This window comes from Rhipicephalus microplus, chromosome 2 (assembly GCF_043290135.1).
Source record: "Rhipicephalus microplus isolate Deutch F79 chromosome 2, USDA_Rmic, whole genome shotgun sequence".
Lineage (NCBI taxonomy): Eukaryota > Metazoa > Arthropoda > Arachnida > Ixodida > Ixodidae > Rhipicephalus > Rhipicephalus microplus.
In genome coordinates, this window is record NC_134701.1 from 145,860,344 (window position 1) to 145,884,513 (window position 24,170).

At 42.6% G+C, this 24,170-nt stretch overlaps 1 protein-coding gene across 2 annotated transcripts in view; it reads right to left on the minus strand.

Moving 5' to 3' along the window:
* The window catches only part of LOC119170682 (uncharacterized), a 91,116-nt gene that overhangs the window by 28,853 nt on the left and 38,093 nt on the right, over positions 1 to 24,170 (minus strand). Inside the window, exon 1 of one of the 2 annotated variants that reach the window (XM_075886900.1) lies at positions 18,719 to 18,905. The exons of the other annotated variant lie outside the window; for it this stretch is intronic. The gene's annotated coding sequence lies outside the window, so the exon portion shown is untranslated. Of the gene's footprint in view, positions 1 to 18,718; positions 18,906 to 24,170 lie in introns of those variants that run through there. 2 annotated transcript variants of the gene reach the window in all.

Genomic DNA, 24,170 nt, shown 5'->3' on the forward strand with positions numbered 1-24,170 from the left:
TAGTTAGCAATTCAAGCAATATGACATTTAAAATATAATTCGCCTCTTGTAAGAAAGCGGATTCTTGAAGTGCAAGCTAGTTACACCCCTGAAACACTATTGAGAGATTTGCGTTATTGGCAGCATTCGATATGTGCATTCCTAGCAATGGCATATCTGTCTTACCCGTAGTCGATGCATATTTGGCCGTTTTTTTCGTTTATTTGCATAAAAATTGAGACAAATTTATCTACGAAACATAATTTTTTGTGATATCTTTTTTAGTGCTTAGTAATTTGAGTAGCTATATGTATTTGCCTAATTAATGAACAGTTATTCAAGCTGATATATGTATTCATGAGTTTTATAAACGTTATAACTTAACTTTTTCGTAACATAAGCACAGACAACTGAAAACGAGCACAGACAGAAAGGTGCTCATTTTAGGGGGGGGGGGGGAGTAAATAGAGAATCTCTCGTATCTTACCCTATACCACTATCAAGCCCTATCGAGTCATGCTAACTTGGTATAGAGTGTTTGGATTCGCGTTCTCCGACGCCGCTGATTTTAAGGAGCGTCTACTAAGCAAGCAATATTCAGGGCACTTGACAAAAGAAAGAACAATGAGACATGTATAGGAATACGCAAACAGGTTAATGGATATAGTGGTTTTATACGCTGCATGCACCGGATATTTTCCTTCTCTCCCCTTCTCTACCTTTCTCATCTTTTTATTCCCTTTCCCTGTTCCCCTAATGTACAAAAGCGAGACAGAAATCTTTCTGATTAACCTTCGTGCTTTAACCCTTTCTCCTCCCAGGCTTCACTACACTATGTACTTTGCGACACAAATGCAAGTATCAAAGAAAAACTTCTTCGTTACAGCTGCCTTCAACCAGTGTAGGTCTTGGTATTCAGCAAATAAAGGAAAAGCACTCAGGGCATTCGGCAAATAGAGGGTAGAATATTTACCGTAATACGCAAACAAGGTAATAGGCTGATTAGTTTGCTATGCTTTCTGCGCCGCATATGCATCTCACGAAACTATGGGCAAATATTTGTTTCTGTGTTTTTTGACACAAACAGAAGCTTTCCCAGAAAGCATTGGACAATGCTTCATTCACGTAGGTTTTGGTGCTATGAATATTGTCATTTGAGGAGTGTAAGTTTTATACCAATAAATTATGAAATGATTGTACCTTCCCTTTTGTATTATTTTCTGTAAATTTAGAGTGCAGTGCGCCTTAATTTTAGTAGTTTAAAGGCACTATCACTTGTACATTGCAGACTTGTGTGTCCAAATCTCGAAGAAGCAGAAGCTTCTGCATTTGTTCAGACATATTCATGGCATATTTTTTAAATGATATTCATTCCAATCATAATATTGCATAAAACAAAAAAAGTGGACTCAATAATGCTCTTCTGAGTGAGTAGGAATGGTACGCGAGGTGTTCTCTTCGTACACAAGCGAATTCTTCAGGTTTAGTCAACAGAACCGTCTAGGAGTAAGGTAAACAGAAGCTGACATTCATGGTCCTTGTTTGTTGCGAAAACAGAAAGTTCCGCCTTCTTTATAAAAGTAGGAAGACATACCGTTGTCTCGGCGGATTATAGCATGTTGGTCCTGTTGATGCTCACGCATAACATGCCTACTCAGCAGAAAGACGTGTTGTCGGCAGCGGTTACCAGCGAAACAATATTTGCCCAAAGACGCAGCGCGAAGCCCGTCATGCTCTCACACGCTGACAGTCATCGTCGTAATAACAGATTTATTCTAGCATAACTAGATGCTCTAAGCACATAGCGTAACTCCGCATATTTCTATTAGATCACGCTAGAAAGGTTAAGATTAAGCCTGCTTCTTGTCTCTGCTTGATAATTAAAAAATTCGAATGGTGAAATCGAGAAACAACTCTTTTTTTTCTTCAGGATGCTGTATTATTCTGGGACACAGGGCTTGGTGGTTGTGTATTATGTGCTTGCTGCAAGGCCTGCCTAAAGAATTATTTCAAGGAGTGTATCCTGTTTTGTGTTATTAGGTGTGCCATTATCATTGCTTGGCATGCCGCTGTAGCTTTTGACGGCTTCCAGCGGGAGACGGGATCTTTTTTTTTTATTTCAGGCCCACATGGCAGTGTTCTAATAGGTGGCGCGCATCATGCCTTTATGAAAGGAAACGTAATGTAGCGCTCGCCGATAAGTCCATCTAGTTCCATGTATTCATGTAACCGTTCTAAAGCAGTATGTACGTCGTTTTGTATAACACAAACGATCCAGCTGTATTGTAGGCTTCAGCATCCTCAACACTGAACTAGGTATTCCGCTAAGAGCACAGAGGGGTCCAGAAGTCGTATTTGCTGCTGCCTTTTTAGCGCCAGGCCTATAGAAGCAAGTAATCTAATCGCATCAATCATTTACCAAGTTTATAGTATACATATACACAGAATACATGCGCCCTTGAACAGCGCGCAGACAGGTGTGAAGCAATGTGGCGATTGATGGCCGCTGTATCATCAGCAAGCAAGCTATCTTCAATGTCCGACGTGACGCCAGTTGACCAACCCCCGACGTGGCATCAGTTTTAGAGAGAGCAGAGGAGAAAGAAAACGAGAACAGTCATGGTTTTTTCCAAGTATAACGGTACTTTGCGAAGTTTCAGGGGCTTTAGTTATTGCAGGCTCAACGGAAACGTTAGTATTGACACTCACACACAGGGAAAAAAACAATAGCTTTAATGCCAAGGAACTAAGCATCTTTCAACTTACTTGAAATCATACAAACACAGGCTATTGCTGATGCCTCGAGGGGAATAATTATGGAAGTGAGAGCGTGGAAGAAAAGAAACGCTCAATATAGGTGCAAAGAGCTGCTGAGCCTGCGTGCTCAACTTCGATTAAAGTGCCTGCTGTTGCCATGGCCACGGCCTAAATATAGAACTTCCAGCGTCTGAAAGTGAAAAAAAACTGCAGGCTGCAGACAATTAGCTTCCTTAGCACGCCGTTTTGGGTCCCTGACTACAGAGTCACGTAATATCTGGGTAATATTCGGTTGCTCATCGAAAGCTTGCAATACAGTGATGCCTTATATGTGGATGGGGCTCTGAACACGTGATGTTTACTGCGAATAGCCTACGAAGGCCCACTCTAAAAGGGCAGAATGAGCTGATTGTCTTCTTTATAACGTTTAATTCATACTGTGAGGCCTAATTCTATCAATACTGCTTATAGTAAGAAAACGATTCGGGCATCTGCTCCTTACTAGAAAGCCGAAGGTATCAACCTTTTTTTTATAATCATAAGCATCAGTGTTGTTTTTTTTTTCTTGAGTGACAGTATTCTTGGAAATTTGCAATGAAGGCTGGTGTTACAGCAACTTTAAGTTGCTAAAATTAATCATCGAATAGGCAAAAGGTGGTGGCCGCATCGTGGGCATCGTTTTGCATACACGCAGGTCACAATGACTGAACTTTGCCGCGGTTGCGGGCATCATCGCATCCACATGATGTCGTTTACTTGATTTCCTACACAGATGAAAAAGTTTATCGGAACGCCTATACATATTCCAACCTACCGCAGTGGCGCGAAATAAGTTGGCCTTCAGCGCTACGCTGCTCGAGAACAACTGTGTGTATCATTTTCACACATGATCTATACTGCACTGAGAGGATCTGAGCGATGAAGGGTAACCTTGCAGTGAATCATAAGTTACGAAGCGGAATATATTGTTTACGGTATTATGTCATTATTACAATGCGCTATGTGATTCTAAAAAGATTCACATAAGCTGCACCCAGTGTGTGCCAGAAAACAAAAACTAAATGAACTAAATTTTTGGAAATGCATAAAGACCCTCAGTAACGTATGAACAAGAGCTTCGGTTTAATAAACGTCAGTCGCGAGTGTGCGCATTTCCGTGTCTCCTTTTTCGTCTTCTTTCAAATTTGCGCCAACAATGTTTTACACGTTTACAGACGCCTGTGTTCCGTATGTAAGCTACAGTTTTACCTCTCTTGCTATCTGCCGCCCAAATCTGTTTACTCAGCAAAATATCCACTATGCTAGGGTAACTCCCGCCTTGTTCCTGAATGTCGTAATTATCCCACTAATTGCCGAAAGGCAAGCAAGTGGGGACGTCGCAATCGTTTCATAAACTCTTGTTTTTTGCGATTGCCTGCGAACATACGCGACTTGACGCAACCTGGTCGTTTTTGCTACAAAATTATAAAACACATGAAGATGGAGCAAAAATAAAAACGCCGCCCACATATTTTCACGATGGAGCTCGAGTAACTGATCGCAGGGGGGGGGGGGGGGGGGGCGTCATCGCGCGAATTTCGCGTAATTGGGTATCGTTTCGAAATGCTTAATTGCTATTCTGTCTTTACAACTCCTATTTATTGAATGAAGGAGAAGCATAGCCTTCTACGTAAAGTGAAAGCCAAGTAAACAAGCCCATGACCTAATTACTAACGTTCATCCAGTGCCCAGTGAACGTTTGCGCAGCCGGAGCAGTCGTTTTTTTTTTCTTTTTTTTACTCGCAGACGCTGCCTGTATCACCTTCAGTGCGAGGCGAGAGAGGGGTAGGGGAGCAACAGTTTTGCGGCTGTCTTCGTGGGCTGGCACAAGACGCGAGCATGCGCAGTGGGGGTGCGGACGGCGCCGCAGCCAACGCCGAAGCGCGGCATTGTACGACTAAGAAATGCTCCGCATTGAAAAGTTATTAGCGAATGCGAACAGCGCAATGTTACAACATGTTTCCTTCCCGGTCACATCTGGATCTGCCCTGTCCTACCTTTTTTTTTTTACCTAATGAATGAATGCGATGGGAAGGGGTTCTCTGGGAACAGGAGGAGAAGTAGCGCAGCATTTTCGTGATGGAATGGTGGTGCGTGCGCAAAGCAATCTCGGCATTAGCTCTCTAGTGTCGCAGTGCATCCGTAGCGGCCCGGCATAAACGCTGCTGAGACAGGCAAAAGAGCTCGTCCGGTATGCTGGCGGAAACAAACCGGTGGACTGAGGAGGAAAAAAAACAGGAAAAGAACGTATGAGTACAGCGCAGCAGCGCATGTTAATAGTATATATATATATATATATATATATATATATATATATATATATATATATATATATATATATATATATATATGTGTGTGTGTGTGTGTGTGTGTGTGTGTGTGTGTGTGTGTGTGTGTGTGTGTGTGTGTGTGTGTATGTGTGCAACACTAGGCCCCGCTATACAAGATTAGCGGGTCGAATACCAGTGTGCGTTTGACAGTGCTGCTTCGCACTTCTGGGAATTGTGAGTGTTCCGAGAATTAAGCATGCCCGTCACTAACTGGCTTCATTTTTTTACGCGCTCGTATAATTCACGCGAGAAATATGAAGCCATATAAGGCCTAAGCGTGTCGTGTATTCTGAATGTCGCTTTGATGGGTCACACCTACTTAAAAAAATTAACGCTTGAGACATCGATCGAAAGGCTCACAATTATTACAGAAATAGGTCCAAGTTAAGCAAAACACTACATTTGTTGCTGAGAAAAATCATTTCTTGAATTTTTTCAGAGAATTGCGTAGTTTCGACTGGAGCACAATACACACCCCAGCGGCCCTGAAAATGTCTGAAGAAAGCCCCGCCGCGGTGGTCTAGTGGCTAAGGTACTCGGCTGCTGACCCGACGGTCGTTGGTTCAAATTTCAGCTGCGGCGGCTGCATTTTCGATAGAGGTTAAAATGCGGCAGGCCCGTGTGTTCAAATTTGGGTGCACATTAAAGAATCCCACGTAGTCAAAATTCCCAAAGTCCTCCACTACGGCGTCTCTCATAATCATATAGTGGTTTTGGGACGTTAAAACCCACACATAAATCAGAATGTCTGAAGAAAGGGCTTCACAAATAGCCCCTTTTGATGTTTGCGCACATGAAAGTAATTCTGCACTAGCATGCAGGCAACTCGCGAAAGCTAGCAGAAATTACGTATGACGCTCTAAATAACACCAACCATCAGTCAGAACTTGAAACATTTCTCATCCATCTATGGATCGCGAAGTTTCTTGCGCCAATCTTTCTGCATGCCGCTTTGTCAGCATTGCCTAATAGAGTTTCGCTTCACGCTGCCAGCCAATAAGCTTGAAACAGAACTTCCAAGCACTGAATTATTAGTTGTTTTCCGTTTGATAGTGCGAAACACTTCCGCATTGTTTTCGCTACTTTTGTCGGAAGCTCAGGGCAGTTCGAGAACACTGTGCGGTGATTAAAGCCTCATAGTTCCAACGTGGGCTTCTGGTTATGTTATATATAATTATTCACAGGTGTTCTTGCCCATACCCGAGGTCTGTTTATGATAATCGAAGAAATCTCATTCAGCACTCTATTGAATATTAATATGCAAAAGAATGTAAGGTGACTGTTGCAAGGTTTAAGGAGGAGTGACAGCACTCGCACTGACTGTTATTGCAATTGTGGTTAGCTGTGAACTGTCTTGTTTTTCTCCGCAGTCGTACTGATCCTTCAAAAGATACAGAATGCCTCTTTCGTATTTAGCATCTGCTTCTTTATTGTAATTTCTCTGTGATTTGCACACGCCCGAAGTGGAGTGCGTGGCTTATTTATTTGTACTATATTGACACTTTTTCTGAATATTTTTGTCGATTTACTCATCATATTCTTCATCAACCACATTATATTGTGTCATGGTGTACATGCTGTTCTCATAACTGATCGTGGAGCAGCACTTACTGAGGAATAATTGGAACAGGTCACCCATCTGATGCACACAAAGCACCCTTTCTTGTATTTTGTGTCTTCTCTGAAAACGCCCTGTTGTGTATATTCTTGTCTACTGTCTTCTGGTGTCTATTTGCTAGCTTAATGACAACAGTTTTCTTTGTCTATTTCTTTTTATATCACTTCAGTGGACCAGAGACCCTTCGTTGGTTGGTTCCTAGGTCAAACTTTAATAATAGTCCGGAGTGGAGCTAGTGCGCATTTAGACCGACGTACCTGCTGGGACTTTTCTGTTCAGGGGGCAACCGCTTGTGAATTTACAAAAATGGCCTAGTGCCTTAGTATTCCTTCCTTTCCCCCCTGCCTCTTTTTTCTTCCCTAAGATCGATTAAGTTGTATATATCTTTCCTTTGAAAAATATGTAGAGTTTCATCAAAAAACAGCAATACTGCATGATAATAACTCAACCGGAGTGCAACAAATAGAACCCCCCTGTAGTCAACCTTCACGCAGAACTGTGCATGCGCAGCGGAGCTGACAGAAACAACGAACATGGTATGATTCACATTGATTCACCGTATTTAAATCCACACGGCGAATCCAGCTTTTTAAGAGACGAACATGAAAGGTAAGCAGGTAACCCTTATGCAGATATTGCTTGACGAATAAAATAAAAGACGTGTAACAACAAAAAGTACTTACATATTCCTCTAGGTCACCAAGGCCATACTACGGAAGCAGCGAAAGAAAGTTTAGCAGAAAACGACACAAGTAGGAAAGCATTACCAGACGTATAAACGAAATACATGCTTCGATTCTCTCACACGTGCCAGCGCTGCAGCACGTGGCAGCTACATGCGGATGCATGTAGTTTCCGGGGCAGAGTCTGCAATTTCCCTGTAGCGCGCCGCTTAATAACGGCGACAAAAAAGTGCCATGTGCGCTATGCTCACCTGCCGTAGCGGCTCACCGTGGTCGATGAAAATGCATACTTTTCGGGAAGCAGCGCTGGCTGTGACGCCACCGATGCGGGGCCTAGAAACTAGCACGGCTTGGCAAGCGAAAGTTTGAGGGAAGCCCATAGGGTGTCGTCAACATCCCCGCCACGAAATTTGAGAGAGAGAGAGAGAGAGAGAGAGAGAGAAAGAGAGAGAGAGAGAAAGAGAACACAAGTAGAAAGGCAGGGAGGCTAACCAGGGCTGAGCCCCGGTAGGCTACCCTGCACTGGGGAAGAGGAGAGAGGAAGAAAAGTTATGGAGTAGGTGGTTGTCGCTTTGTTCAATGTAGGACTCTTCGTACTTGGCCATTACAAAGCTATCGCTAGTGAACTTCGTGATCTAGGACTAATAAAGTACCACGCAAGGTATTGTAACCACAAATGGACTTGTCAGTGTCGTACAGTTGCTCCACAAATTTTTACAATCGCAGTGAATAGACATCGCAATGCTTCGTCGTAAGACGCGCGTCATACATATTTTCATACTTCTCAAAATAAACTGAATAATTTAATCAGGTGGCTTCAAAAAGCAAAACAAAATACTTGTGATAAGACTCCCAGCTGCCCATAAACGTGTTAGCACATTCGCAGAAGTATCGCTACCCATTAACTCACACGTCGTATCGATAGGTATAATACACGCTACAGCGTGCACCACCGATTGACCTGCTGTTACATTGGCGTGATCCTGGAGTATACAGGAAAGAAGCATATGAATTCACTCTGTCAGGTTCTGAAAACTGTGGCAACTGCCTTACGAACACAGAGCACCTTTTAGAAGGAGATGTACTGAGCAAGGAAACACCATCGCTAACCGCAGGCGTTCCTAGATTTCAAGTGTCAGTGAGGGAGGTTCAAGACCTGTGTTGTTTGAGGAAAAAAAAAAAAAAGGCTTTCTTAAGTGGCCTGTCATGAATGCAAGCTTGAGTACTTTCTGCCCAAGTCGCAGTTGATGCCTATTTCAATAAGCTACCTACTGTGAGATTGTTTTGGCCTTAGCTTGTAACGTTATTTGTCATTGCCACCACATAATTCGCGATTCATTAGAATCTCAGTTACAGTCTTCGACAGCCTGATAAGAAAGGGTGATGATTGCAAAGAAATCTGCGTTTTGTTTCAGGACTATTTCATCCGCCTAAAAAAAACTGTGCTGTCGAAGCGATTCGGATTTGCAATTAAAGGAGAGAAAGACATTTCAAACCTCCCAAAAAGCCACCAGCTGTGCCCCCACCCTTCGCCCGGCCTGCCCTTCTGTCAAGTCGATATATTTGCGGCGTTCTTCTGCACTGCTAAAAGCGAATAATCCGTCAACTGTGGACCTTCCACTTCTTCTCGAATGGTGTTCTTTACACCTGTAAATGTTTTTAACCACTTGGATGAATCATTTTTGCATGAAGAATACATCTACGAAGGACAGCCTTTTAAGCAGCCAGAGCAATTCAAACTTAGTAAGCCCCTTGCAGTGAGCGTCCTTAGTGCAAATTACCGTACATTGTGCATTATGCGATTTATTTGTTTCTCTGAAGCATCACTCATACAATCACCATTGCGAACGCTAAATGACTGAAGAAGCAATGCCAACGTAATGCGCCGTACAGAAATGTGTGGTGTTCAATTAGGAAAACTGAATGGAATGGTCTTCAATCAATAAAAAAAAACGCTCCCGAAGTAGGCATCCAACGAAATGAAGCAACAGTATTTATGTAGTGATTTCAAATTATATTGAATCAACCAGCACTAGATAGCATACATTTCACATCATTTACAGGGGCCTTGGTACTGGGGTTGAAATTTTTAGATTCTATAGTAAGAATGGGGATAATAACAGAACTCAAACCGATGAAACTTGAGGTTGCACTGACGGTAATATTAGAAGTGGTATAACACCGGAGTTGTGTATGCCCAAACACCACTTTTTCAGCACTACTACAACGAAGTTTTGCATGTAAAGTGTGCAAATGTGTTTTTCTCAATATTTAAAAAATAGTAACTTACAAAAAATGAGCTTGTTCACGATTTTAGCGTAATATTTAATTCGTACGTTTTAGCTCTATTCTCCGAATGTACGAACTGTTCTAAAGTGTCTAAATGCTAATCATGCAATAGCAATACCCAGACCTTTCAATACCACAAAAAAATTTTACAGCACTTATGATACCCTAATGCATCCGTAAGAAAAGAAAGTTTGACAAGATACCGTCTTCAGTGTTATTTTGACGATTGTGGAAAAAAATGAGATTACGTAATGACACTTCCTTACGTACACCCCTCAGGCGTATGCACGTAACCACGTTTCATCGAGTCGACTTTATTATTATATTAGAATCGACTAGGCACAGACCTAGTCGATTCTAAAATATATGACCGAAAAATTCTCAGTGATACCTCCCACGACATCAGGCCGTCATACTTACAAAACCAATTCAGGCACCTTTACAACACTCTGATATTTAATATCCCAAGTTTTTATTAAACTGCGCCGTTTCAGTTTTAGTTCGCAGGACGGGACTGGTTCTTGACGTCACAAAGAACAACACGGTGACACGGAACTAGGACACGGATGTTTTGGAATTTAGTTCCCGTCATTTAGTTGCTAGCCTGTTGTTGGTGCAGTGTAATGACACTCTGTGATAAACAGACATTATTGTTATGTCGTTTGGTAGCAACAAAAAAAATTTTTGTTTAGGCAGCTGATAAATTGGCTTTCACATGCACATGGTGCACTGCCAATAACAGCATGTCTCGTTAATAATAAATTACTAGATTACCGTGGGCTACTCACAAAGCCATTAAATGCCACTTGTGCAACGATTCTTTACTGACATTCACATACTACAAGAGAAGCCGCGAAAGCATAAGCTAGGCGCAAAGTCCAAGAATACCTTGTAAGGACCGTTGCTGCCTTGCCCCAGCAATTATTCTTATACCATGGCCCACTTAAAATTTCTCGTCCCGAGAAAAACTCATTACATATATATATATATATATATATATATATATATATATATATATATATATATATATATTCACAGTATTTATCATAACCTACATGGTTACTTTCATGGCACGTTAGACAACGCGCATTTGTATTATTACGTCAGCCCAAGGTCTGTGTAAGTTTCCTCTATTGCGCATGCGATTACGCATCTATTTCCGTGAACTTTATTGTGCTTTTGGGCCGCAACAATTATACTAACTTTTTTAGTACACTTCATATCACTTTGATAAACTAATAGGGTAATCTTCTACAACTATGAAAAAGGGTCAATGTCTATGGGAGTATACGAATGTCACTTCTGTTCTTCTCTGTGTCTGTATGCTAATGCATATGGACGAACTAATACTTTTTAAAAGCATAGTAATACTCCTGAGGAACATCGCTTACAAGCCTTTTAACTATGCTGCACCACCTTTGTTGTGAATGAATAAGAATATCATCTAAATGAACTGTGTTCACCACTTGAGAATATTCGAACTGAATGCCCGTAGAACAACGTTCATCATTCGAGGTGGTTGTACATCTTTACATTGTACGGAGTGTTTCGTTCTAGCTTAAGTACCGCAAACTCATTACATCATATTGCGTTTCAGCAATATGTAAGCACCCGTTAAGATATGCCTTCTCCGCCGTAGGCTTCTTTCCAATGTATACCGCTTGATGAAAGGTGTCTTTCCACTGCCTTCCCCAACCTGAGCCCCTACTCGCCCTTCCGACATTGCATGCGCTATTGGCCGCGAACTAAATTTACTCATAAAACCTACTAGTAAATCTGCGTCCATGAGCTTTACGTTTGTAGTTAACCGCTGCTTTCGCTGTCTTCAGGTCCTGGACAGAGTACTTGCCTGGAGCGTCCACCTTGAATCGATCCATTGAGAATAGCACTCTATTTTGTAGATTCAAATTAGTTTGTGCACGAAGGGGTAACCTGGACGTTCACTATCTTTTAATGACGAGCCCCTTCGGTTCCGCTGTATGTTGGTGTTTAAGCTGTCGGTATTGAGATACTTGGGATGTATCATTCAAAATTCAGGCCACAATATGCCTCGTGCATGCTTGGAGACCTTTCAGATGTCTGCATAAATCTTTGCGTCCTTGGTGGTCTGGAATAGCAAATAGGGCACTCGTTCGAATATTTAGGCAAGGGTTCACAAGTGGGATATTCCAAAAGGACTTCTTTTTGGGCGATTGATACTTACCTAACCGAGGTACACCTCACTACAGTGCAAAATACATTTCGTGAAACAGAGGGGAGGAAAACAAAAGAAGTGGAGGTACCGCAATATTATTGCTTATAAAAATATTTATTGCCATTTTACTGCTACCGATGCAAACTTATAGACTTTTTATAATTTTGTTTGGCGCATTGCAGCAAAAAATATTTAGCAAGGTCAAATGAACTGAACTGTGCAACTGAAGCAATTATTCGTGTAAGTAACACATGTATAAGACACATAACACAATATCTTGATTCTTCACAGCGTTTGTAACCGCGTTATACGTTCCGTAATGCTCGTAAATGTATGTATGATAGTATAGTTTAGGCAACGTGCGCCTATTGAAAAGTAGTGGGTGAGGCTTGAATCGACCGAAGGAGCAGAAGATCAGCATCATCACTCAGTAGCCACTAATCGCACATGGCAGGTATTCTAGTGAGAATATCACACGGTGACATAACTCCACTAACGGTCAAGTTATTGCAAACTAGTGAACATCACCTAAAGGCTTACTCAAGTCATCCCATCCTCTTGGCAGCACTCACCTGATCCAAATACCTCTGCTCTTCTTCTATGAGTTGCAAGAGAAGCAGCTGGCAACTCAAGAAGTAAACAACAGTTTCTGACATCAACTGGCACTGATAAAGCATTTACTAGGGTGTCATAACTGTCTGGCGGACTTGAGAACCAATGGGAAGAATAAAGAGATTATTTTTTCATCACTCAAGCCAGGCTTGCTACGTGCACTTCGTGGCAGCACCGTGCAGTTGACGAAAGTGTTCGATCGTCCCCTCCGGGTGTGTAGGATGAGATGCTTCGATCCAAAAATGGTGAGTAATATGGTTAGTAAACATAAAAAATGCGAAGCAGAAACCTCGTCGACTGCGTGCACGGCTTCTTTAGCTTCGTCGCCTAGCTCTCCCCTGGTTGGACATTCTTGCTCGCCCCAGATGAAGCTCGAAACGCTGTTCGCACATCATGACACCAATTGCTCGCTAGATCGATCCTCCATATCTGCGGCCTTACCTAAAAAAACATGCCAGCTGTGTATTGTTTGTATGTGTTGCGTCACACGCATCAATCGAGGGCTGCTTACGAAACGTGAAATAAGACATGCGGGTGCCATTGAGTCAAAAGCGACACTTTGCCTACGTTGCCTCATGAGGGCTAAATCCGCTTGGCAGTTCAAAGATGCGCGGGTGGAGAACGTCTTGGCGACTATCTCCTACTTCATCTATAAAATCAAGTTTCACAGTTTACGGCAACAATCCCACCCAGGCCAAGCGTCGCTTTGGGGAATTTTGTTCTTTTGAATTATCTGCAAAGCCAACTGATAAATAAACGAGCACAATCGTCATGAGGGAAATGGATGTGGAGTTGTGTGATACAAGAATGGCATAGTCGTGTTACAGATCGGTTCTTTTTGCCTATGCAATGAGGACAGCCTTGTGAATCATCATTGTTTAGACTAGCTTCTCTTTCAATATTGTGGTGGATAACATTATACTAGGGTGTCGCTACCTATTGTACGCTTCATCTTGGGAGGGGCACATTATACGAGCTTGCATGTGTAGTTTGTAATTTTATATTATATACATCAGATTTACATTTCTATTACTATGCATATCAATTTATTTCTTGAGTTACGTATTCATTTGCTTATTTATTTACTCGCCCTTGAGCTGTTCGATACAGCTGGTTATAATATAGACAACTCAGGCAGCAATGGTTACACCAATAAATGAAACAATTAATCGCTGCATATTTCCATTCGCACTAATTTCAGTATTTCCATGTGACCATGCTTCAATAAGTTGTGCTGGCTATGGTTAAGATGTTCGAATGTTAATCTTGAAAAAACATGCTTGATGCGTCGCCATGACAACCAAATTCTTATAATAGCGGAAGGCCGAAAAACCCATTTTTGTAGATTTACGGGTGCGATAAAGAAGCCGAAGTGCCCCAATTTGATTTGGAGCCAGTAACTACGGCTTGCCACTACGTGTTTGTCACGTAACACCCCTAAACTTATTATTACATCCGCGAGTTGGTTTCTATCCTGCAAGCTTTCACACGTGTTAGTGTACAGCGCAAGCCGCGAATGAATGTAACGCTAAGCTCTCGAATGATATCCACAATTGTCATTTATCGGGCACCACAGTAATCTACTGGTTATGGTGTTCGAACGCTAAAGCTGCAGATCACGGTATTCAATATCGGGCGCAGCAGCTGCATTTTCGACGGGGCTTAAAAGGTGAGCGTGTCCGTGTATTTAATTGAGGAGCACGTTAAAGAACCCGAGGCCTTGCGAATCGCCATAGCCCTTCACAATGACTTCTCTCATAATCGTATTGAGAATTTGGGATGTTAAACCTCAACAATTATTATTGACTCTATCTATCATCTGTGCGACACGACGCGTAGTGTCCCCTTTGAAACTCGCAAAGGTACCGTTATTGATGCAGTAGTGTACAATTATGCATGCATATATAAGCGGGCGCATTTCAATCAAGGTAAGACTATCGATGACTGTGGTAGCCACTGTCACCCTACTTGAAGTGTCATATGCTTATGTGCTTTGAGTGGCACGGTTTTTATGGGGGGAGGAGGGGGCAAGAGGGCTCAAGTTAACCCAAATGAGTTAATAAAAAGTTAGCCGGATAGAGGGTTCAATTTTTTATCGTCATAATTAACCACGTGACACACACAACCGTTAAAAATTGCTGTCGTTCATACCTAACTGGTCACGCGATAATGTAACGCCGGTCCGTCAAGTGGAGCCAATGGCATATCATAAGCATTCGGCTAACAGAAAATTGCCTCAGTCTATTAAAGCTTGCGGTGAATGAAACGCGCATGCAACATATTTAAAATATTGTTCTTGTAATACTTATGTGTATCTCAAAATACACATCATTCATAATCACAAAACCTGATGTACTTTTCGCATTTTCCCGAAGCATTTCTCGAACTATCATACACGCTGTCGTCTTCAAGTTTATGTGCGGCAAACATACGTGATCAAGTAGTCCTATAGGACGAAAAATGCTCACGAAACTTTCACCAAAAATAGCATAATATGAATATTCACTGCATATACGTGGTCTCAACTTGCATTTAGGCCCAACGTATGTTGAGAAAAAGAGTAACAGTTCTTTGTTACACCAAAAAGTGGTGTATTTACGATGACACACTGCTTGAAACACTTGCAGATACTCGAAAAAATACGAGCATGACGCTCTGGCGAGTCACCCGCGTAACCACGCAAGAGGCTCCACTGAAAGAACAATTAAAAACAATTCCGTTAACCTTAAAACTTTCTCATGGCCACTCTATAAACACCCCGTTCACATACTTTCCTGCATATTTTTCAAGTCTAGGATGCAGCCTAGTCTCTCAGTGGTATCATTGTCGGCTGCTGACATTCACAAATCTGCTCTTTTATTTGTCTCTTTCGGCGGGTATAGATTAGGTATAGGAAACATGTCTCGCATCTACTTCTCAGAGCCTGGCGGCTTCTCATTAAATCTTCTGTTGCGAGATCAGGTTACAGAAAAAAAAAACTTGTCGGCTGGTGCGTTCATCCAATGTTATTATGTATACGTATGCAAAGCGTTCTAATTTCACCGCGCATCGTTCGTGATTTCACCGAACATGGTACCTTTCATAATGGCTCTTGAGAGTGTGGTTGCTGCCTAGAGTTCACGCATGCCACCCACCCAGTGACAATACTGAATGAAAATGCTTCTGGAATAATAGTGTCTAACGTGTTTTCCCGTTGAACTCAAAGGCCTTATATGCATCATTTTGCCCTTCTTCATCATGGATGGGCTAAATATTTTCAGAAGGGAGCCTACGACGTTACTCATGGTATGCGCAGAGCAAATGTGCTGGCTGAGGCAGCCTGTCTCTGTTCGTCACATCAGCTTCGATTTACAAAGACTGACGCCTTACTTAGTGTTGGTGCATATAAACAGCAGGTTAAAACCCGAGCCGATAAGAATAGTCTTTATTAGGCTACGGCATCAAGTAAATGGTCAAATTTTCTTCATTTGTTCAATCGTTCGCGTAGATATTTGCTCTATTTGGTGAGGCTATCGGTGCTTAAATGATAGAATTGTTGCCCGCCTATTTATACATTCGCATACAGCAGTAAAGCGATGACTGGGGTTAGTTGCGTTCCGACACGAGTGAGCCCAGCTGAGGTACTTAACATCGTTTTAGGGCATCATTATTATTACGAAGACAACGGGTGTTCAACGGTCACAAAGGTTATGAAAACTAAATCTACAAACTAGACAATACACACATCGCCTTAAACAAATGCATGATGAACTCCATCTGTTTTTTAAGAGCCACTTCACTTGGGCCACGTTGGTAGTTAGCGAAGTGTTGATGGCAGTGCAGTTGTAGAATTCAATATTGACATAGTCGTGAGCATTTTTCTTGGTATATATAGCATAAGTATGTTGTTTTAAGGAATCCATCTCAGCGCACCGTGTAAGACCCATTTATAATTCTAGGCGCCTGAAGCATGTGTAGAATCAGTTAGCTGCTGCAGTAAGCGTTTAGCTCTGTTCGTATTATTCGCGAATGTTATGGACCAACTTTCGCCACTCACCTACATGATGGCGTAACAATAGAAGCGTCATAAAACCCCCGTTCTAAAACCTTGAACGCCATTTGATAAAAACTGCTGGCCAAAGCGCATTTTTGCTTTTTTATTACTTTATAGCTTCGCTTCGCAGAAATTGCCAGCATTGCATAGGCGGAGGGTGCGGTTCCTCAAGCAGGCGAAGGAATTTAATTTAGGCACCCCTGTAGGGATTTGGCCAGACTCTGCGCACATCACCAGGTGAGCAGAAAGATTATATGACCGCCGTACCTTACATACCTCTTTGGCAGTGACAGTTCACAGAGGACAGCGCCGTGAGAGGTCATTAGAAGAAGCGCTGCCAACTCCAATGGCGGAGCTGTCAAAAATACCGCATGGACCACCCTGGAATGTTAGTCTACATTGCGGAACTGCTTTGATACCATGGAAATTATTTACTCGCATTTTAGAGCACATGTTATTGCGTAATAATTGTGCTCTCGAGCTTAGAGGGGTTTCAAAGGTCTTGTCTAAATTACAGACTGTACTCGCTTTTTTGTTGTAGGCATACCACAATGACTGATTGTGGTGGCTTTGCCTTATTACACTTTCGAAAACTATCTTGCTGGTAGGAATGTACAGTTGTTCGTGGTGTACACGCAAATATTCGCTAAGTTGACCTTTATTCTCACTGACATTCAACGCAGCTATCGTATTACTGAAATGTTGACTTGTTCACAGACTCGAAACAGAGTAGTGTTGAAGTGTGAAGAAAAACAGAAATAAACAACCAAGCCAGCTGTCGCACGCTTTTGTTAGTGTCGTTTAAGACATAGTGCAGTGAGCTTGCTCAGTAAGTTGGGATTAGCAGCGAAATCGTTTGATGAAGTGAAATGACTCCCGTAGCTTTCTTGCACAAAGTGAGAAGGCTCTAGTAGCTTTTGGTGATCGCGTCTCCTAACAGGCAAATAGCCTGATAGAACTCGGAAACAATTCAGTGGCCTAATTGTGTTTAAACAACTCTATCTCTCTTGATTGCTTTAGGAACTTTCTTGCTATGTCATTCACAACTTTGTATAGAAACATTCGGTGAACTAATGTAGCTTAACAACTAAACTGCTCCAATGAGCAGTCGGGGAACGCACGCCATAAATGAGAGAAAAAAAGTATCTCAAGTCACTGAATTAGCTTACGCGTGAAAGAAGGCTGGGCAGTCATATTGTACCGGTGTGCCGCATGAGGACGTGCTGCAAAACTATATCTTCATCTGAAGTTTCTAAATCTATTTAAACCAAGAAGTAGAGGGCAGTCTGCAGGTGTAATTTTGCCTCTGTACTTCATCGAAGCATCTTAAACACATGCAGGGGCGGCACAAGCCAGCGGGTGGTGCAAGGGGGGGGGGCATTTACTTTTTCCACTAAGATTTCCTTCTGCTCCCCCCCCCGCCCCACAGCAAACAAATTCAACGCACAGTGCAAGAGTTGCTAGATTCCATGCCCACTCCCAAGAATCCTCCCGCCACACACAAAAAAAAACCATTTTCGGTGGTGCCGTTCTAAAGGAAAAAAAAAACGTCGTATGAGCACTCAGTACAACAGCTGAAAGTTTAGCACCCAATTACTTGAATAAACAGAATGGTTTTCAGACAGCATGCCTTTCAAGCACAGTTCAAATCAAAACGCTTTCTCGTGGTAATCTCTGCCATGAGCTACACCGTATTTATGATGCCAGCTATGTCACTCGAAGTCATAAAAGGTACATAAGAAGTTTCGCAAACCATTCGCTGTCTGGCACGTTAACGAATATCAGATTTCATGTTTTCCAGTTCAAACGTACGCGCACACTTATCCAAACTCACAATGTCGAAGTGCTGCATGATACAAGATACGTTTGTTATATAGATTTTTCCCGACGGGCGACATGAGGACTATAACAGAAAGAAGGCATTCAATAATGTTTTTTTTAACAATTAAACGCCCTGCTAGGAAAGTTTTCATGTGCTTAATTATTTGTTAGACACAATATCGTGAAGAAAGCAAATACTACAGCTGCCAAAAGCACAGAGGAAACTATTTGTAGCTTTCAACTGTATTGCTCGAACTGTGGCTTATTGCTCCAAAAATCACAAACGACCATGGTTTCTACTCGGCATGCAGGGTTACTATTTATAATGCATGGTTACTATTTAGATTAAGAAGACTTACTTACTGGTTGTGGTCGAGTCAGGATTGGCGCAGCTTTTTTTCAAATCAACATGGTAAGAACTGGTGAAGCGTCACTGAGAATGACGGCAAAAAACACCACACTGGTATCATTGGTTCACTGCTCTGCAACTAAGTGCCTTGCGGAAATTTCCAGCGCGGATTCGTGCCTTACCTCGTTCATGAGTTCAAGACGCTCGTACAAACAGGCGTACATGAATGTACCAGCCATTATTGCATTGCTTCCGCTTCTTATTGCAACGAGTCTACTGACGAATGCTCCCTTTCGAGACGTCATTTCGCAGATGTGTGAGTGTAATTGGACAGCACTTATTTTTCCACATATATAGTTAGCGGAATCACGCGCTGAAAAAAGAATGCTTTGTCACGCGGCGTCCCAGTAAATCAATGACGTTTTCCTCCGACGTCACGTCAGTGAGAGGGCCCACTTAGCTAAGGAGACCTGCGGTGTCCACCGATTGTCGCAAGCAGGCGTCAAGCGCCCTCGTTTTCTAGATGCTTGGGTGAGAGATCCGGAAGTTACTGCGAGGAGTACAACTTCCGCTGAGCGGAAGCTGCACTGAAGTCGCGAGTACACGAGCTCTGACGATAGTGAGGGACAACATTTTTTTCCAGCGTAAAGTGCACCATTGATTCCACGGTGTCTTCTTTCACGATAATTAGGGCTCCCACCCAAATGAGCGCTCACACATAAATTAGTGCTCTTACGAAAATGAGTTCTGAATTTGTCATATTACAGGGTTACTTTTCGAATTTGTATGGCTCTCTTAGATACCGGGTTGCATTCATATGACCATATTGTTTTTTGAGGCCACTACTTTTACAAAAAAAGAAAAATATTTCTCTCTTTATAGAAAAAAATTGAGAGAAAAAATAAGCTATTTCTTGGTTTTTCGGAATGTTGCAATCTTTGACGGAAAAATATTTGAATAGCTTCCTCACGGAAGACGTTATAGAAAAAGACGTTTCATTCATACGTTACGCGTATAGGAACCATTGTCCGCCTCCCGCTTCGTGGCATGGTACCGAAATCGCCACCTCTGTGAGTTTCATTGAAAAGTCTTTTTCAACTGAAACACTTTTCGCCCTGGTGTGACATGTGAGCCTCACGTATCAGCTGCTTTCGCTTTACCGGCTCAGCTTATCGGGATCCGAGCGAACGTACCCGTCATTGCGCTGGTCTCGGATTCAAATACTGGATGAGAACGTATGTGCTTCTTACATAACATCGTGTTATGAAAAGTAGTAAACGACGATTTGCCGTATATCTCAATCTTCAACTATTTCATGTCGTAACCATCATTTTCATCAGCCTGACTAAGCCCACTTCGGGAAAAAGGCTCCTATCACGATCCGCCAGTAAACTCAGTCCTGCGCTTGCTGCTGCAACTTCATACGCGCAAACAACGCAATCTCATATGTCTACGTAACTGCCTTCTTCCCCCTCACCACTTTCTTTCTCTTGGAATCGAAACTGTTATCCTTAAGAACCAGCGGTTATGTTGCTTTGTTGATACGTGCGCGGCCCACGACCACTTCTTCCTTTTGATTTCGACTATGATGTGCTTAACATCAGTCTGTTCCCTGATACACTCTGCTCTTTTCTGGTCCCTAAAGGTTACATCTATAACTTTCTTTCCATTGCTCGCTCTGTCGCCCTACACCTAAATTTAACCCTATTTGTAACCCTTGGAGTTTATGCTCCGTAGGTAAGCACCGGTAAGATGCAGCAGTTATATACCTTCTGCTTAAAGGCTACTGGCACTGTCAGCCATGATTTGAGAATAGTCAATGAATGTGCTCCACGCCATTCTTATTCTTCCTGTTACTTCAATCTCGTGATTCGGCAATCAATCAGGCGATAGAGAAACGTTCATAATACAGCCATCCACTATACATAGCCTTCATAGGGTACGAGAAGGCATTTCATTCAGAAGATATATCGGTAGTCATGCTGACACTACGCAATCAAGGCATTGACGAAGCATATATCAACACACTGGAAGAGTTGTACAGTGAATCAACTGCCACCATATAGTTCCATAAAGAAAGCTACAAAATACCAATAAACTTGTTAATGTATTTTCTTCCGAATGCAAAAAGTGGGAAGCTGTACGAAACAGGGACTAAAGAAGAGAATGACGATACACGCGCACTGTTTCTGTAGTCCCTCTTCCGTGCTGTAGTCCACATTCAATCGGTAGCGTTAAAGAGCTTGTTTCACAGAAATTACGGCGTCGGCGCCCGTGTCGGCGCTTCGTTGGGCATCGTTAGCTTTGAAGGAAAAATCATCTTGTGTGTAATCGCAAAGTCGAGAAATATGCAGCTGAAAATTGTTGGGTTCAAGTAACGATCAAATCCAGGTCGTTCGCGTGGCAAGCAGCTGTTCTACCGCACAGCCACGCCTCTTCTTGGAGCAGCAGTGAAAATAACTTTCTCTGCTTCGAAATGCAGTGAAAGCAACTTTAGGACTTTACACACACAGGCATTTCGTATACACGCTTCGCCATAGAACCAGTAATATGTCAGTAATATTGCGTGGTACGAGGGTATATTGAAATCGGGTGCCAGAATATAATGACTTCGTGGCTTCAAGCCAAAAACCCAATACCAACCACTCACACGTTACTGCGCGTATTCCTTTTAGCTGTAACCTTAAGAGACAAGAAGAGAGCAGAGTGGGTCAGGGAAGAAACTGGGGTCAGTATCATAGTTGAAATCAAGAAAAAGAAATTGACATGAGCCGGGCACGTAGAGCTGAAGCAGGATAACCGCTGGTTCTTTAGTTTAACTGGCTGAATTCCCAAGGAAGGAAAACGCGCGAGGGGACCCATAAATAGGTGGGCTGACGAGATTAAACAGTTTGCATGAGTAACGTGGCAGCAGAAGCAGAAAACTTGGTTGATTGGCGGACCATAGGAGAGGCCTTTGCCCTGCAATCGGCTTAGTCAGGCTGCTGCTGATGATGATAATGATGAAGATGAATCTACAAATGAAGCTTCTCCAGTAGCATCATACAAAAAGTATGCACTAAGTGGTTGCTTTATGCACTATATGAACTGGATTTCGGTATCACGTTCCACTTTTGAAGGCGAAGCTTATGGGTCCCTCAATTTCGTTCAGCGAAAGTTGTTATGAGATCATAACTTGGATCACGCGAGGCGCCGTAGTTTTCCGCCGCCACCTCCACTGCCGTTGCCGGTGTCCGCGGCCACTATCGAAGAAATAAGAAAAAAACTAGTACCAAGGACACAGTGGGGCTGAAACCCGAGTCCGGTGTGTGTCAGCCCATTATTCCACCACTGATCCGCGCCGGCACCTCAGACTTTTTCGCAAACTTGCCTTAAGCAGGCTAATTGTCGGGTGAGTAATCGCAATAATATGAGTAATAAAGTGTTTTAGAGCAGCATAAAAGAACCATGGGTCGTCACACAATTCGAATAGTGTAACGAGTGGGTCGTTTAATGCTCCAACCCCCTACAAAAGCTTGTTCTTGATCACCTCTTAACTGTAGCGCATGCCCACTTAAGACATAATTCCTTATCCTTGTCAGGCAATGCATGAACAATTAGTACAAGATTCTTTTGAAGAGTTTAGTGGCTAGCTCCCACGCTTCTCAGAAGAATAATGAAGGATAGCATAAAGAATGCTGGCCTACTACCTAAAATTTTTATTATTGATATCGTAGTGGGTATCAAGCAAGTGTGCTTGAAGCAGAAAACCAATGAGTGTTTAGAAAAAGATCTGAACAGCCACTCTTCTAGCTTTCGCTGTGACTCTGCTACGCCTTCCGCGCAGGCCTGGCGTTTTTCGTGTTTAGAATTATTCGTTACCAACTAGCCCAAATGGCTGTTTTGCCACAGCCTATTTCCGTCCTAGGGACATCACGGTTGATATGTCTGGCATTCCCTACATACTAGGTACGGCAAATGACCACGACACAGCAAGTCACGCAGTCCTCAAGCACTTGACTTTGATTTGAACCCACGTGTCACTCATTACGAAATCGCATGAAAGTGTAATAAATAGAATCTTTTGAGAATTCTCGACTTCTATTCGCGAAGGTCGTTACAAACTATTAAATGACTAAATCCACACGCATGAACGTTGCCGCAGCATCTGACCCCGCGAGGTGATTATTGCTTAGCCGTATTGTAGGATTATGCTTGTTTCCAAACCATAAAGAGTACTGTAGATCAGCTTATAGTGTCCATCATATGCGGAAGAGTCGCGAGATTTGACCAGATAACTCGTATGACGCCACTTGTAAAGCGGCACGTCGCTGGGATTCTCGCTATAGTCATGCTTGCAAAATATTAATAACACACTACGTGACGTAGATTGTTGCCCCCCTTCAACACACGCACCCCAGTGACACAAGTCAGCCACTGATCCTAGCGAATATATATATCGATAGTTGTGTAACACTGAGCAGGCTCTGTCCATTACCCTGAAATGTTTTGAGGTTCTGCGGCGTACAGCCAAAGGGGGCCGAAAGCTCCATTGTTTCACACCTGGAAATAGGATGCTTGCCACACTGTAAAGCTAAATGACACTAAACGCACCGTAAATTATAACGGCTAAAAGAAAAGCACTCGAATTTCGCCGTAAAGGTTAAACTGTAGCATCTTGCGAATCTTTGACTACAGCTCCAAAACCATAGATATTGTACCAGCATTTAAAACTTGGTTTACGGAAAGCAGCAGAGGGTTGTGCATGCCAGTGGAATGTGTTTAGCTGTTTATGCTGCCTCACGTTTTGTTGTGCTTTTATACCGTAATAAATAAGCTCTTCCAAAACGACTCTATGGCCAGCCGCTTTAAGAGCAGTCAATTTAAGAGTGCCGGAACGTTCGACCTTCCATCCTGAAAGCGACGAAGGTGCCCCTGAAGTTTTAGGGGCGAAGCTCTTTATAGCTAAACTTGTTCGTCCCTCGTTGCCGTTGTAGTATGTAACAAGTATAACATTTTGATCTCCAAGGTGGTGCCGGTGAAAGATTTTTTCTGTGCGTTGTTGAACAATAAGAATAGTGCTCAATGTACATGCCAATGGCTGCTAATGAGGAATGAGACAGGAGCATTCGGATTTTACCCAACCTGCACGCTGCGATCCACATTAGCAGCCGTTGGCATGTACATTTAGCACTATCTGACAGGAAAGGGTTGCTACGTTATACTCGCTGGGTGTAAACTCCTTAGTTTTAGAAAGGTTTAGCGAGCGTTGAGCCACAGTGCCATGAATACAATGAACTAGTACATATCATGAATGAACTCGAGGTGATTAAAGGTGGGAAGTAGACCCGAAGCGCAAGCCGTAAGAAAGTGTGCGTGTGCAAGCTCTCATTTAGTCTTTGGAATGTCCGCTGGATGGCGGTGCTTCTATATGAGGAATATATGATGAGAAGATGCGAGATGGTGTTACTTGAAGTGTTGAATCGA